Source organism: Orycteropus afer, unplaced genomic scaffold (assembly GCF_000298275.1).
Source record: "Orycteropus afer afer isolate SDZICR_OR568_19922 unplaced genomic scaffold, OryAfe1.0 scaffold00904, whole genome shotgun sequence".
Lineage (NCBI taxonomy): Eukaryota > Metazoa > Chordata > Mammalia > Tubulidentata > Orycteropodidae > Orycteropus > Orycteropus afer.
Window position 1 is genome coordinate 142,244 of NW_006922491.1, and position 13,220 is coordinate 155,463.

Here is a 13,220-nt window from a genome sequence, read left to right on the forward strand (position 1 = left end):
CCTCTAGCTCCATTGGGCCAGGAGCAGGAGGTAGAGCTGGACCCCAAGGTTGTGGGGCTTTCACTCAGCCCCTAGAGCCTGGCACTTTGAACTTGGACTTAAAGCCTCCAAACTGTAAGAGAATAAACTGTTGTTCAAGAAGCCCGTTTGTGTTACATTCTCGTCAGAGCAGCCTAGGTAACCAGAACATTCTCTCTTAGGCTACTCCTAGAAAGGACTACGAATTCTCTCTCCATCTTCCTGCTACAACAATGGGTGTCTTCACAATTGGTACTCATGAAAGAAAAAGACTGACTAAGGGGATTAAATCAAAGTATCTATATGTGTGTGATTTGGGGGATCTATGTGTTTGTGTGTGTGAGAGTGTGTGACTGTGTGTAGGTATATATCTCTGTGTCTCTGTGTGCAGGCAGATCGGTGTCTGAGAGTGTGTTTGTGTCTAGGAGTGTGAATGTGAAGTCAGAAATGGAAGTGTCCTGAAGAAGAACTGATAATCAGGCTGGAACATGTATGAACAATATTTCTTCAGGATGATAATAATAAAAGGAATCAACTGAACAGAATAGGTTGATTTGGAGGCAAGGTACTCAGAGTTAGAGATGACCTGAAGTAGCCACCAACTAAACTCAGGCAAGACTCACCTAGGTGCAAGGAGAAGGCACTGCTCTAGGCCAGGCTGCCCAAAGTAGCAGGGTCTCAGTGGCCTTTCATAATCTCCCATTGGCAGCGCAAGAAAGTTTTCTGTGCACAACAGGCACACACACACACACACCAGGATCAGGTACCTTCTGACTACAACCAACCCCTCACTGTGCACAGTTCCTGCTTTGAGAGAACAATGAAAAGGGTGAGTTAACCAATGACACACAGAGCCAGGTGTGATTTAACATGATTTAATGGAGGCAGAGCAGGGAAAAATCACTTGATCCCTCCCAAATCTCTGAGCAACTGGAAGACTAGCTCATCCAGTGAGACCCCAGCCTTATTCAGAAGCTCAAGAAACCTTCCAGAATGAATGTGAGGAAAATCTTTTGAAAGAGCGCAAATGAGAGATGGACTGTGACTCAGGGTGACAACATACTATTTGTAAGACTCATAAGGAGAATGGGAAAAGGGCTCAGCATCTGGTGGTTGGCTCCTCCAGGGCATGGCTGTGCTCCCCTTTACTTCTGCTTGGTCTTCTGCTGGGTTGGTGCTGGAGTAACTGTTGAGGGGCAGGGCTCTGGTACCTTGGGGTGGCAGGGCTCAGGCACATTGGGGTGGCAGGGCTCAGGCACATTGGGGTGGCAAGGCTCAGGCACCTTGGGGTGGCATGGCTCCTTGGTTTTGGGGACACAGGGTTCTTGGGGTGGAGGCTGGCAAGGCTGTTTCACTTGGTGCTGCTGAACCTGAGGGGGTGGGGTGCAAGGTTGCTTCTGCTGCTGGGAGCTCATGCTTCAAAGGTGGTTGTCCCTTGAGATAAAAAGAGATGATTTAGTTAAACAGGTATTAACTAGGGAAGAAGCCATCTTCAATACCACACACACCTCACTGTAGGATCCTTTGAAAGACAGAGCTTCTCCTCTCCCCTAGATGTCCCTCTAAATCTGAGAGTGGAAAATGCTTTGCTAATTTCTGAGCCATTTCAAGAGAAGGAGCTAGGAGCTTAAAAGCTATCTGTTTAACCCCATTTGAATGGGTTAATTTCTTGGCTACCTATTTTCCTGACATGTGGCTCAACTCACATTGAAAAATACACCAAGAAAGCTAGCTTCAGAGAAAGATAAGAAGCCCTCATATTAAGTATTTTGGAAAATAATACTACAAAACAAGTATAGTCTACAAACTCATAGGAACACAATGACTTGTCACTGATAGAACAATTCTGTATTTACCTAAGCCCCTATGATTTCACTTCCAGTCTTTGTTCACACATTCCCCTCAGACTGAAATGCTTTCCTTCTCTTTGTTGCTTCTCTAAATGCTGCTCTATCATATCTTGCATTATGTGGCACCACTAGGATTCTCTTCTGCAGCAAGTCTTCCCTAGACTAACACAGTCCCACCCTGCCCCTATCTCCTTTTATCAACCGTGAACTACTCTGCATTTCACCCAAAATGAATGATCTCATATGAATGATATGAGGATGAATGATCTTCTAGTAGAAAGAAAGCACTGGTGATCTACTTCCAAAAATCAGCCACTGACAACCCTATGATCATAATGATTCAATTGACAACTGATTATGGGGATGATGCAGGACAAAACAGTGTTTTGTTCCATTGAGCATGAAATCACCATGAGTAGAGGGCCAACTCAGTGGTAGCTATCAACAACAGTTATCTTCCCTGATGGGTTGAAGTTTGTTAAGTGAGTTCCATATTGGTCTGATTTACCCAAAGTGCTCAGTACATTGCCTTAGAGATCTGTTGAAAGAATTAAAATCTCTGTACAACAAATGTCATAACCAGAGGGAACTGAGTTGCTGAAAGTGCTATGTGCCTGAGTACTAGTCCTAATCTTGCTCTTAACTCACTGTAGGGCCATGCACAGATCCCTCCCCTTCCCTGACCCCCGTTCTACAGCTGTATACTGAAGTAGCAGATTTACCCATCTCTAAGGTCCCTTTAAGCCCAAATTATGCTTTTGTTTAAAATAAAGATATTCTCATATTCTCTAACTGTAGTGAACACCTTATATTGGCCTCTTCAGCATGTTCATTTTTGTCCATTTTCCAAAATGAAAGATAAATAAGAACACCAAATTATTTTAAATCAGAGACTCACCTGGTGCACAAAGAAAAATAGGTTGTCTGGTCGCTCAGTTCTGGTGTGAAGTCCATGGCCAGCTGGCTTTTATACACTGAATAAGCCCTGCCTCGAGGAAATAGAATCACTCTGGGCCACTCTGTTTTCATTCTTTTCCTGTCAAACATGATTCACCCCACTCTCCTCAATTACCTGTTGGCTCAGCTATTGTGATGAAAAACCACCCACTTGATTTTTTTGGCACCGATTGTCCAACGATGATGTCACCTGGACTTATTTCTTACTGCCACCCTCCCCTTAGACCCGAGTGGAACTGAGCTTGTGTTGGGGTAGGGATGAGAAAAGGGTTTCTTAATAGGTTTGATGAATTAACCCTGGGGGATAATCTGAGTCATTGTGTGGTCTTGCTACTGACCTGTTTCCTTTTCATTGGGTTGGCTATTCCTCCATGTTCTGTGGGATAGAATGGGTTGGGGGCACATGATAGGAAAGGGAAAAGAACTAGTGGAGTGGAGATAGACATGAGCTTTTTGCCTTAGTTAAACTGGATGTGGGAAGCAATGGAATTGATGAATTATAGACTCCTCATCTGAGGGACCCAAGACCCTTACATCAGTCTCCCCGTTTTATCCCAACCCCATTGAACTATACACATTAAGAATTACTCACAGAACATTCCCCCCAACCCCACCCTTCCCTGTCAGTTGTTAAGCTGGGCAAACCTGCTTTCCTTTCATCAACCACACCTTCACCCTTCCCCTACTTCAGAGATTTTCAAGAGCTAATCTGTCTTTTGGGAGCTCTGGTGGTATGCCTAAGGCAATTGACTGCTAACAAGAAGCCTGGAGATTCAAACCCACCACCTACTCCTTGGAAGGAAGGTTGGACAACCTACTTTCTTAGTGATACCACCTCAGAAACCCAAGGAGGGGTCACTATGAGTCAGATCCGACTCAAAGGCAGTGAGTTTGGTTTTTTTCTGTCTTTTGGGATAACCTCTTCTCTCCACTCCATCCAGTCATCTGGTCTTGACCCTTTCCCTTCCTAACCAACTATACACTATCCCCACCTGGAAACCTTGGAGCTTTTTCTAGTTACCTTCATCCCAAGCCCATCCATGAATTCTTCAGTACTGAATCCGGACCCACCTCTTGCCTACTCTAACTCTGACTGCAGTTTTCCTTCTTTCTTTGGCTTTGTAATTCTTGGGGGCTTTCTGAAGGTTAAACCCATCCATGCTCAAGTCACTGTTATTCTCATAGTAATATTTATTTATCCATTCACTCCATAAGTAGTAATGGAGCACCTAATATATGTCAGTCATGCCTCTTATTCTAGAAGAGAAAGGGACCAACGGACCAGGAACTTCTTAGAGTGAGAGATGAAATATAGTTCAGAGCCACTGAGTTTAAATGACCTGAGAAATCATCTAGTCTATGTTTCTCAAGTGACGAATGGGCCATGTGAGGCCAAGAGAGGTGAAATAACTCAACCAAGGTCAAACATCAAACTTCATGAGAAAAAAGATCCAACACAGAAAGCCTAGATTTTCCTTTATTTTAACTCCAATTTCTCTCCAGTGCCTATAGAGGAAAACCTAGGCAAGAAAATGATTGAATATGGAAACAGGGCAGTTTAGACTCTGGAGACTTAGATCTGGGCCCACTCATAGTTTTGGAAAAGCTTTATGTGAATGGCAATTTGAGAAGACAGAAAGGGCATTGCCTTCTTGATAAGCACTTAGTCTTTGCTCAGATTAATCTTTTAAAATAGGAATAAAGCTGCTTATTGCTTTAAGTGGCGCTGGGGATAAACATTAGCTATTTCTAACTCTGCTAGAAATAGAAGGGTGCACTTATTAGCAAAGGTGGAAATAAGCAATTCACTCAGTTTATTATCACTCAGTGGACCAGGGTCTGGGAGAGAAAAGTAAAGTCTAAAATGCCTGCATGGAATCTGAGTTGCTTTCACCCTGGATGGGGTCTCAGGATGGCATAGTGGCAGGGACAAAGGGACTCCATCAATGAAGACATTGGGATGGCAGTCAGGTAGGTAGCCTCTAAGCACCTGCCTCAGTGTTCCCTCTGTTCATGGGTCTGTCTGACATGATGGTCAGATCCTTAAGATTCTCCTTGTCATGAGGCTTACATGGGATACATGGAATTCCCTGAGTCCTTATGTCAGAAATTTCCTCTGATCAACATAACAAGAAACTTAGGTCACTAATTCAGACTTGCCCCCAAGCACAATCTGTTATTAGGTGTGGACTTTGGAAAATTCAACTCATGCTTAAAACCCAGCTGTGCATATGGTTCCTCCTCCTCATTCCATCCACCCCATCACTACCACCTCTGCCACACACCTCTAAATGTTTGCAGCACCTACTGGCTCCACAGCTGGGAGCCACTTCTCAGAATCAGTCACCACCCCACCAACAGTGCCTTCACTAGATCCTTCTCACCATGGATCCATATCCACTCCCCATACATTCAAAGTGTAGTAGCTAGCTGTTCAGTGAATTGACAGTTATAGACTTACAGACTGACTGACTGACTGAATGAATGAATAAATGGCATTATTTATAAAGAGAGGCCCAGGAGCTGCTTTGAGCACCAGGAAATTCTTTGTAAGGTAAATCCTCTTCCTTGTAAGGTAAACAGGCCAAGTGGGATAGCTGAGAGGAGAAGTAAAGGCTCACAAAAGGACAGGTAGAATCCTCTGTTAACTCTGAACGGTGCCTATGGTTTATTGCTAATTTGCAAAGCAAGGAGGATTGATAGCCCTGAGCCCAGTGAATCTCTGATAAGATCCATTCCAGTTTAGATCACACCCTTTCTTTCTACTTCTCCAGTGCCCCAGACATCCTTCTTTGGGTAGTATTATGCAGAATTAGAATTTCAGATCTTTTACCATGGGAGTACATATTTAAAGAATGTTGCTGTTGCTCTTAGGAGCCTTTGAATTCTAACTTATACCAATCCTATGTACAACAGAATAAAACACTGCCTGGTTCTGTGCCATCCTCACAACTGTTTCCATGCTTGAACCCATCATCACAGTCACTGTGTCAATTCATCTTGTTGAGGATCTTCCCATTTATTGCTGATCCCCTACTTTACCAAGTGTGATATCCTTCTCCAGGGAATGGTGCCTTCTGACAACATGACCAAAGTATGAGAGATGAAGTCTAGCCACTCTTGCTTCTAAGGAGCATTCTGGTTGTACTTCCTCCAAGAGAGATTTATTCATTCTTGATGTTGTGGTTAAAGCATTGAGCTGCTAACCAGAAGGTTGATGGTTTGAACCTACCAGCTGCTCCGGGGGAGAAAGATGAGGCATTCTGCTTCTATAAAGATTTATAGCCTTGGAAATTCTATGGAGTAGTTCTACTCTGTATCATACAGTCACTGTGAGACAGAATTGACTTGATAGCAGTGGGTTTTGTGTGTGTGTGTGTGTGTGTGTGTGTGTGTTCTAGCAGTCCTTGACATGTTCAGGGCTTACGTGCATCAATTCTTCTGTGGTTGTCTTTATTTATTGTCCAGAAGTCACATGCATATGAGGGTACTGAAAATACCATGGCTTGGGTCAGGCACACCATAGTCTTCAAAGTGATGTCTTTGCTCCTTGGCATTTTAAAGAGGTCTTTTACGGCAGATTTATCCACTGCAATATGCCATTTGATTTCTTGACTGCTGTTTCCATGAGTGTTGATTGTGGATCCAAGTAAAATGAAATCTTTGACAACTTCAAACTTTTCTTCATTTATTATGATGTTGCTTCTTGATCCAGTTGTGAGGATTTTTGTTGCCTTTATGTTGAGGTGCAATCCATACGGAAGGCTGTAATTTCTGATTTCATCAGTAAGTGCTTCAAGTCATCTTCACTTTCAGCAAGCAAGGTTGTGTCATCTGCATATTTCTGGTTGCTAATGAATCTTCCTCCAATCCTTATCCCATGTTCTTCTTCATATGGTCCAGCTTCTTGGATTATGTGCTCAAAACACAGATTGAACAAGTACAATAGAAGGATACCACCCCGAGGCACACCTTTCCTGATTTTAAATCATGAAGCATTGCTCTGTTCTGTTCAAATGACTATCTCTTGGTCTATCAGGCTCCTCATGAACACAATTAGTTGCTCTGAAATTCCCATTCTTCACAATGTTATCAATAACTTGTTATGATCCACACAGTTGAACATCTATGCATTGTCAATAAAACACAAGTAAACATCTTTCTGGTATTCTTTACTTTCAGCCAAGATCTATTGACATCAGCAATTATACTCTTTGTTCTATGTCCTCTTCTGAATCTGGCTTGAATTTCTAGCATCACCCTGGCAGTAAACTGCTGCAACTGTTTTTGGATTATCTTCTGCAAAATTTTACTTGTGTGTGATATTAATGATATTGTTTGATAATTTCCACATTCTGTTGGATCACCTTTCATTGGAATGGGCATAAATAAGGATCCCTCCCAGTCAGTTTGCCAGGTACCTGTCTTCCAAATTTCTTGGCATACATGAGTAAGTGCCTCCAATGTTGCATCCGTTTGTGGAAACATCTCAATGGGTATTCCATGTGGAGTCTTATTTTTCGCCAATTCCTTCAGTGCAGCTTGGACTTCTTTTAGTACCATTTGTTCTTGATTATATGCTACCTCCTGAAATGGTTAAACATCAACCAGTTCTTTTAGGTACAGTGACTCTGTGTATTCCTTCCATTTTCTTTTAATACTTCCTACATCATTCATAAGGAACTCTGGTGGCACAGTGGCTAAAGCATCTGGTTGTAAATCAAAAGTTTGGTGGTTATAACCCACCAGCTGCTTCACAGGAGAAAGATGAAGCAGTCTGCTACTTCCATAAAGTTTTACAGCCTTGGAAACTCTATGGGGCAGTTCTACTTTGCCCTAAAGGGTCATTATGAGTTGGAAATGACTTGATAGTAGTAGGATTGGGTTTGTTTTTTGTTTGCATTGTTCAATATTTTACCATTTAATTCCCTCATCTTTATAATGGGAACTTTAAGTTATATCTCACAGGACTGGTCTAAAGATTAAACGAAATGATGCTTTAATTACTTTTAGGATTAGTGGACTAAAAATATTATATATATATTTATATAAACCAAAAAACAAACCCATTGCCATGGAGTCAATTCTGACTCATAGCAATCCTATAGGACAGTCTAGAACTACCTCGTGGGGTTTCCAAGGCTGCAAATATTTATGGAAGCAAACTGCCACATCTTTGTCCAGTGGAATGGCTCATGGGTTTGAACCCTTTCAGTTAGCAGCCAAGAGCTTAATCACTACTCTATCAAGCCTCTTTATATATGTATATATAACATACTACAGGTAGTCCTCTACTTAAGACATACTTGAGTTTTGACAAATCATACTTATCTGTTTATTTTTCCTTTTTCTACAGTAATTATGGTAGTTATGTTTGTGTGTCAACTTGGCTGGGCCTGGTTGAGTGGCTGGGAAGCTGGATGTGGTGTTCCCCATGATGAGACTGGCAATCAACTCCATGGTGGAATCTACTGTGAGCAGCTGAGTAGCTGCCTTTGGGTATGTGGTCTGCTTCCTGTATGTAAGGAGAAGCCTTGAGGAATGGTCTCTAGCTTATGGCATCTTGAACCCTGTGTGTAGCCATGTCATTGTTCAGCAGCCTGCCATGCTCTGCCAACCTCGGGGCTTACAATGGACTTGAAGTAATGGCCTGCCATGTGATTTGGTAATATCGGGACTGTGCCTTTTTACTTGTCAACCTTGAGCTTGGCAGCCTCAGAAGCTAGTGGCTGTCTGAGTGAAGAAAAGCCTCTAGCTTCAGTGGGCTGGGAGCTGGAGGCAGAGCTGGACCTCAAGGTTGAGAGGCTTTCACCCAGCTCCTAGAACTTGGCACTTTGAACTTGGACTTAAAGCCTTCAAGTTTTAAGAATAAACTCCTGCTTTTAAGGCCATCCCATTTGTGATATATTTCTTGTCAGAGCAGCACTAGGTAACCAGAACAGTAATATATATACTAAATACAAGAATTTAGTTTATGTTTATGTAAGTTTCTGTTTCCAATGCACAAACACAAAGCAGGATCAGATTGATAAAGATACTGACAATAAAATGCAATGATAATGAAAACTACCAAAAAAAAAAAAAAAATGAGAGAGAGAGAGAGAGATTCAACTATGGTCAAATCAACTTACAACAGAGTCATTGGAAGGGAACCACGTGGTAAGTCAAGGATTTCCTGTATATAACTTTATATGTATACAAAATAGTGTATAACTTATATAATTAAAAAATTTTAATTCAGAGTATTGAGTTTTGAAGTGGAATCTGGGATGGTTCAGACTAATATCCAAGGCATGCTCTGTCTCTGATCATTCATCCCGGGTTGGGCAATTAGGAGAGTAGAAGGACAATCACATGACTAAATATTATTCATAAATAATAAAAACATTATAGATGACTACCATTTGTCTAGTTGTTGGTTTCCTCTCTTCTTTGTTCAGCTATGCTTGTTTCATCTCTTGTCCACACAGAAAGCAAACTTCCACAGAGCAGAGTGGCCTCTATAAGTCACAGGCTTTGAAAACATAAAGCTTTAAGTTCAAACTCGAGCTCTGCTCTATACTAGCTGTGTGTATGATGTTGAGAAAATGTCTTAATGGTAATATTTACCATTTGATTAGCACCTACAATGTGTCAAACCTTGTTTGAGGCACCTGCCAATAATCCTCACAATAGCTATGCCAGGAATGTATCATTTAGCCCATAATACAGACGTGGAAGCTGAAGCACAAAGAAAACTTTTGCCCAACTTGCCAAAAGTTTATGCAGCAAATAGGTGACAGAGCTAAAAGGCAAACCAGCATTATGGCCCTGATGCCATTTTTGAATCTCAGTTTATCTTACTTATAAGTTAGGATTGATAATATTTGCTTCCAGATATGCTATTTAATGAGATTGCATATGCAAAGCAACTACCATAGTGAATAGAAAATAGGAGGTGGCAATAGATATCAATTGTACTTCTCCTTAGGGTCTGACCTACATCTATTATTAGAAACTTATATGTAGTGACTCTGAAAATTCCGTCATTTTATTGGTTCATGAAATAATCATTCATTAACAAATATTTACTGAATGACAACCAAGTGCCAAGCATGAAGTCCCAGCCCCTGTGAAATCTAGGGAAATATACAGCTTTCTATAAGCTCCAGAGATCCAATCCTTAATCAGTGAGGAGTGTTTCTCCAAGTGGCCGAAGCATCACTTGGGATGCTTGTTAAAAATACAAGTAAAACTTCTACATCTTAGAAACAGAAACAGAAATAAACTAGAAATAGTAGGGCAGAGTCCTGGGGATCTCCATTTCTAAAGTGTGCATTGGATGAATTTTAAGATCAAACAAGTTGGGAAACACTAGATTCTACACACAAAGGATTGTCAACCTTGATTAGGAGCCCTGGTGGCATAGTGCCTAAGGTGTTTGACTGCTAACCAGAAGGCTGGCGGTTCAAATCCACCAGCCACTCTTCGGAAGGAAGATTGGGCAATCTACTTCTATAGTGATACTGCTTCGGAAACCCAAAGAGGGGTCCCTATGAGTTGGGTTCAACTCGACGGCAGTGGTTTTTTTTTTTTTTTTTTGGTTTATTATCTTAAAAAAAAAGAAGAAGAAGAGGAAGTCCATGTTTGGGCTCCACTCCAGAGTTTTATTTAACCAGTTGATGGTAAAGTGGTTAAGGCACTCAGCTGCTATGGGAAGGTGGGTGGTTCAAACTCACCAGCTGCTCCACTGGTGTGTGCTAGGGACAAAAGAACTAGGATTCCAGCATGTTCTATAGAGACCTTTTTATTAAGCCTTAGACAGGACAAAGACAAACACAATCATCCAGGATGAGGGAAACCATCAGCATATACACAAGAAGCAGATTGGAGTTTACTGAATGACAGTCATGGTGTTCATGATATTTGATAGAAAATCATCACAAGAACACCGTTGGTGGCAGTTCCATTCATTACTGTCACAGTCAGGACTACAGAAGTGGGGAAAGGACCACGATAGGAATACATACACAAATGAAGATTAAAATGTGTTACAGGATTGGTTCTGGGGCTTGACCACCTGACTACATAGTGGTGAGGGTATGATATGACTATGTAGTCCTGAGTCGTAACCACAAGGTGGCTACAAGACAATACCAAGACCCCAGCCTTTAATTTAAGTTAGATGGTTATTTTCCATAAATTATTAAAGACACACCTGGGCAAGTTTCCTAGTTCTTTGTGTAAGCATAATCTACTTTCAGCCATACTCTCCTGAGGGCAAAATGCTCCTCCCTAGGTTTGTCCTGGACCTTTCTAAGTAAGCTAGTCACATTGCTAGTTTAATGACCAGAATTAAAATGGGGTCTGAATTTATGTCAAGACTCAAAATGAAGTTAGGGCTCCCACCACAAACTGCAACTTTCCATGAACCAAGCTCTTTAGAATTTAAGCTTTAATTTAGAAAAAAAATGAGGTAGACTGGTTCCATAAAGATCTACAGCCTTGGAAACTCTATGGGGCAGTTCTATCCTGTTCTGTAGGGTCACTATGAGTTGGAACTGACTAGAGAGCAGTGGGTTTGGGGTTTTTTAGGTAGATACAGTCAGAGTTTAAAATCCCTATTCTAGCAGGATATCTCAACTCCCAGTATTGGTAAGGGAGCTCTGGTAGCATAGTGCCTAAGGCACTTGACTGCTAACCAGAAGCCTGGTGGTTCAAACCCACCAGCCACTCCTCGGAAGGAAGATGGGACAATCTACTTCTGTAGTGATACTGCCTTGACAACCCAAGGAGGGGTCACTATGAGTCGGGTCCCACTGGAGGGCACATAACAACAACAACAACAACAACAACAGTATTTGTAACCAAACAGAGAGACCTAGTCCTCTGATCTCCAGGTGGAAGGAAGTGAAGGGTGTTAAGGTGAGAAGCAGAGCAGATAATGCTGTGGAAGCAACCAGATGCTAATGGATGTGGGTGTTTGTCCTGAGGGTATTAGAAGCAATTATATCCTAGCCAAGGAAGGTTAAGTGCTTCCACACACCAGAGCACTCCACCCTGCCTCTAGGAAACCAGCAAAGCGCAGGCTCAGGCTGGGTTGAAAGTGTTCCTTCAGCCAGGAGGTGATCCTGTACCATCTCACTGGACACCATCTTGTGCATGGTGTGACATTTTGGTAAGTTAAAGGTCCATTTTTCCTATCTTCAAGGAGCTTCTGACAGGGCCAAGTTATTATCCTTCAAGTACCTAAGTACTTAAAAATTTAGAATTTTCTGTATTTATATTCAAAATAAACTTTGATTTCTCAAAATCATTTTAAACACAGCTGTCAATACTTTTTTTTTTTTATTTTGGGGTTACTATGGATTGAAAATGTTCATAAGATCAGAACTTTATTCATTTGTTCATTTATTCATTCTTTCATTTTCTGGGCTTTGCTTATGCCCAAATCACATTTACACTGTTAAATGAGAAATCACCAAATCCAAATGTAGTTTACTGTGTCACAAGGGTGGAGAAGGTAGAGTAGCACCCATAAAAATGTAAAAGCCCAGAAAAATGCATGTTGTTGTTGTTGTTATGTGCCGTCAAGTTGGACCTGGCTCATAGCGACCCCTCCTTGGGTTTCCAAGGCAGTATCACTATGGAAGTAGATTGCCCCATCTTCCTTCCAGGGAGTGGCTGGTGGGTTTGAACCACCAGCCTTCTGGTTAGCAGTCAAGTGCCTTAGCCACTATGCTACTAGAGCTCCCAGAAAAATGCATAGATCCACCTAATTTTAGGGCAGGAAGAAGGCATCCAACCCAATCTTTCATTTCATGGATGGAAGACTGAGATGAAGCCACTATCTCAGGTCATAGATCTATTCAGTAGCAGAATCAGAACTACAGCCCAAGCCTCCTCTCTCCCTGTTCAGAGCTCCCCACAGGTTGGGAAACAGATGACAATTACATATCAGCATAGATTCCTGAAGGAGAGGAAATTGACTTCCTCTGAACACTCTCTAGGCAGAGGAAATTCCTAAGGCTAATGCTTTGACACAAGGAGTCCTGGTGATGCAGTGGTTAAGTGCTCAGCTGCTAACTGAAAGGTTGGTGGTTTGAACTCATCAGCCACTCTGAGGGAGAAAGATGTGGTAATCTGCACCTGTAAAAATTACACCCTTGGAAACTCTAAGAGGCAGTTCCACCCTGTTCTATAGGATCCCTGTGAGTCACAATTGACTCCAAAACAATGGGTATTGCCATCCTCACAAAAATCCTGCAACATCATTGTTTTTAAATCACATCTTTTTACATATGAGAAAACTTAGGCTTGGGTATTAAGTAAGGGCTGCAATCACACAGCTAGGAAATGAAGATGCTGGGATGAAAATATTGTTCAATTGCCTGCAGTGCCATGCTCCTGTCTCAA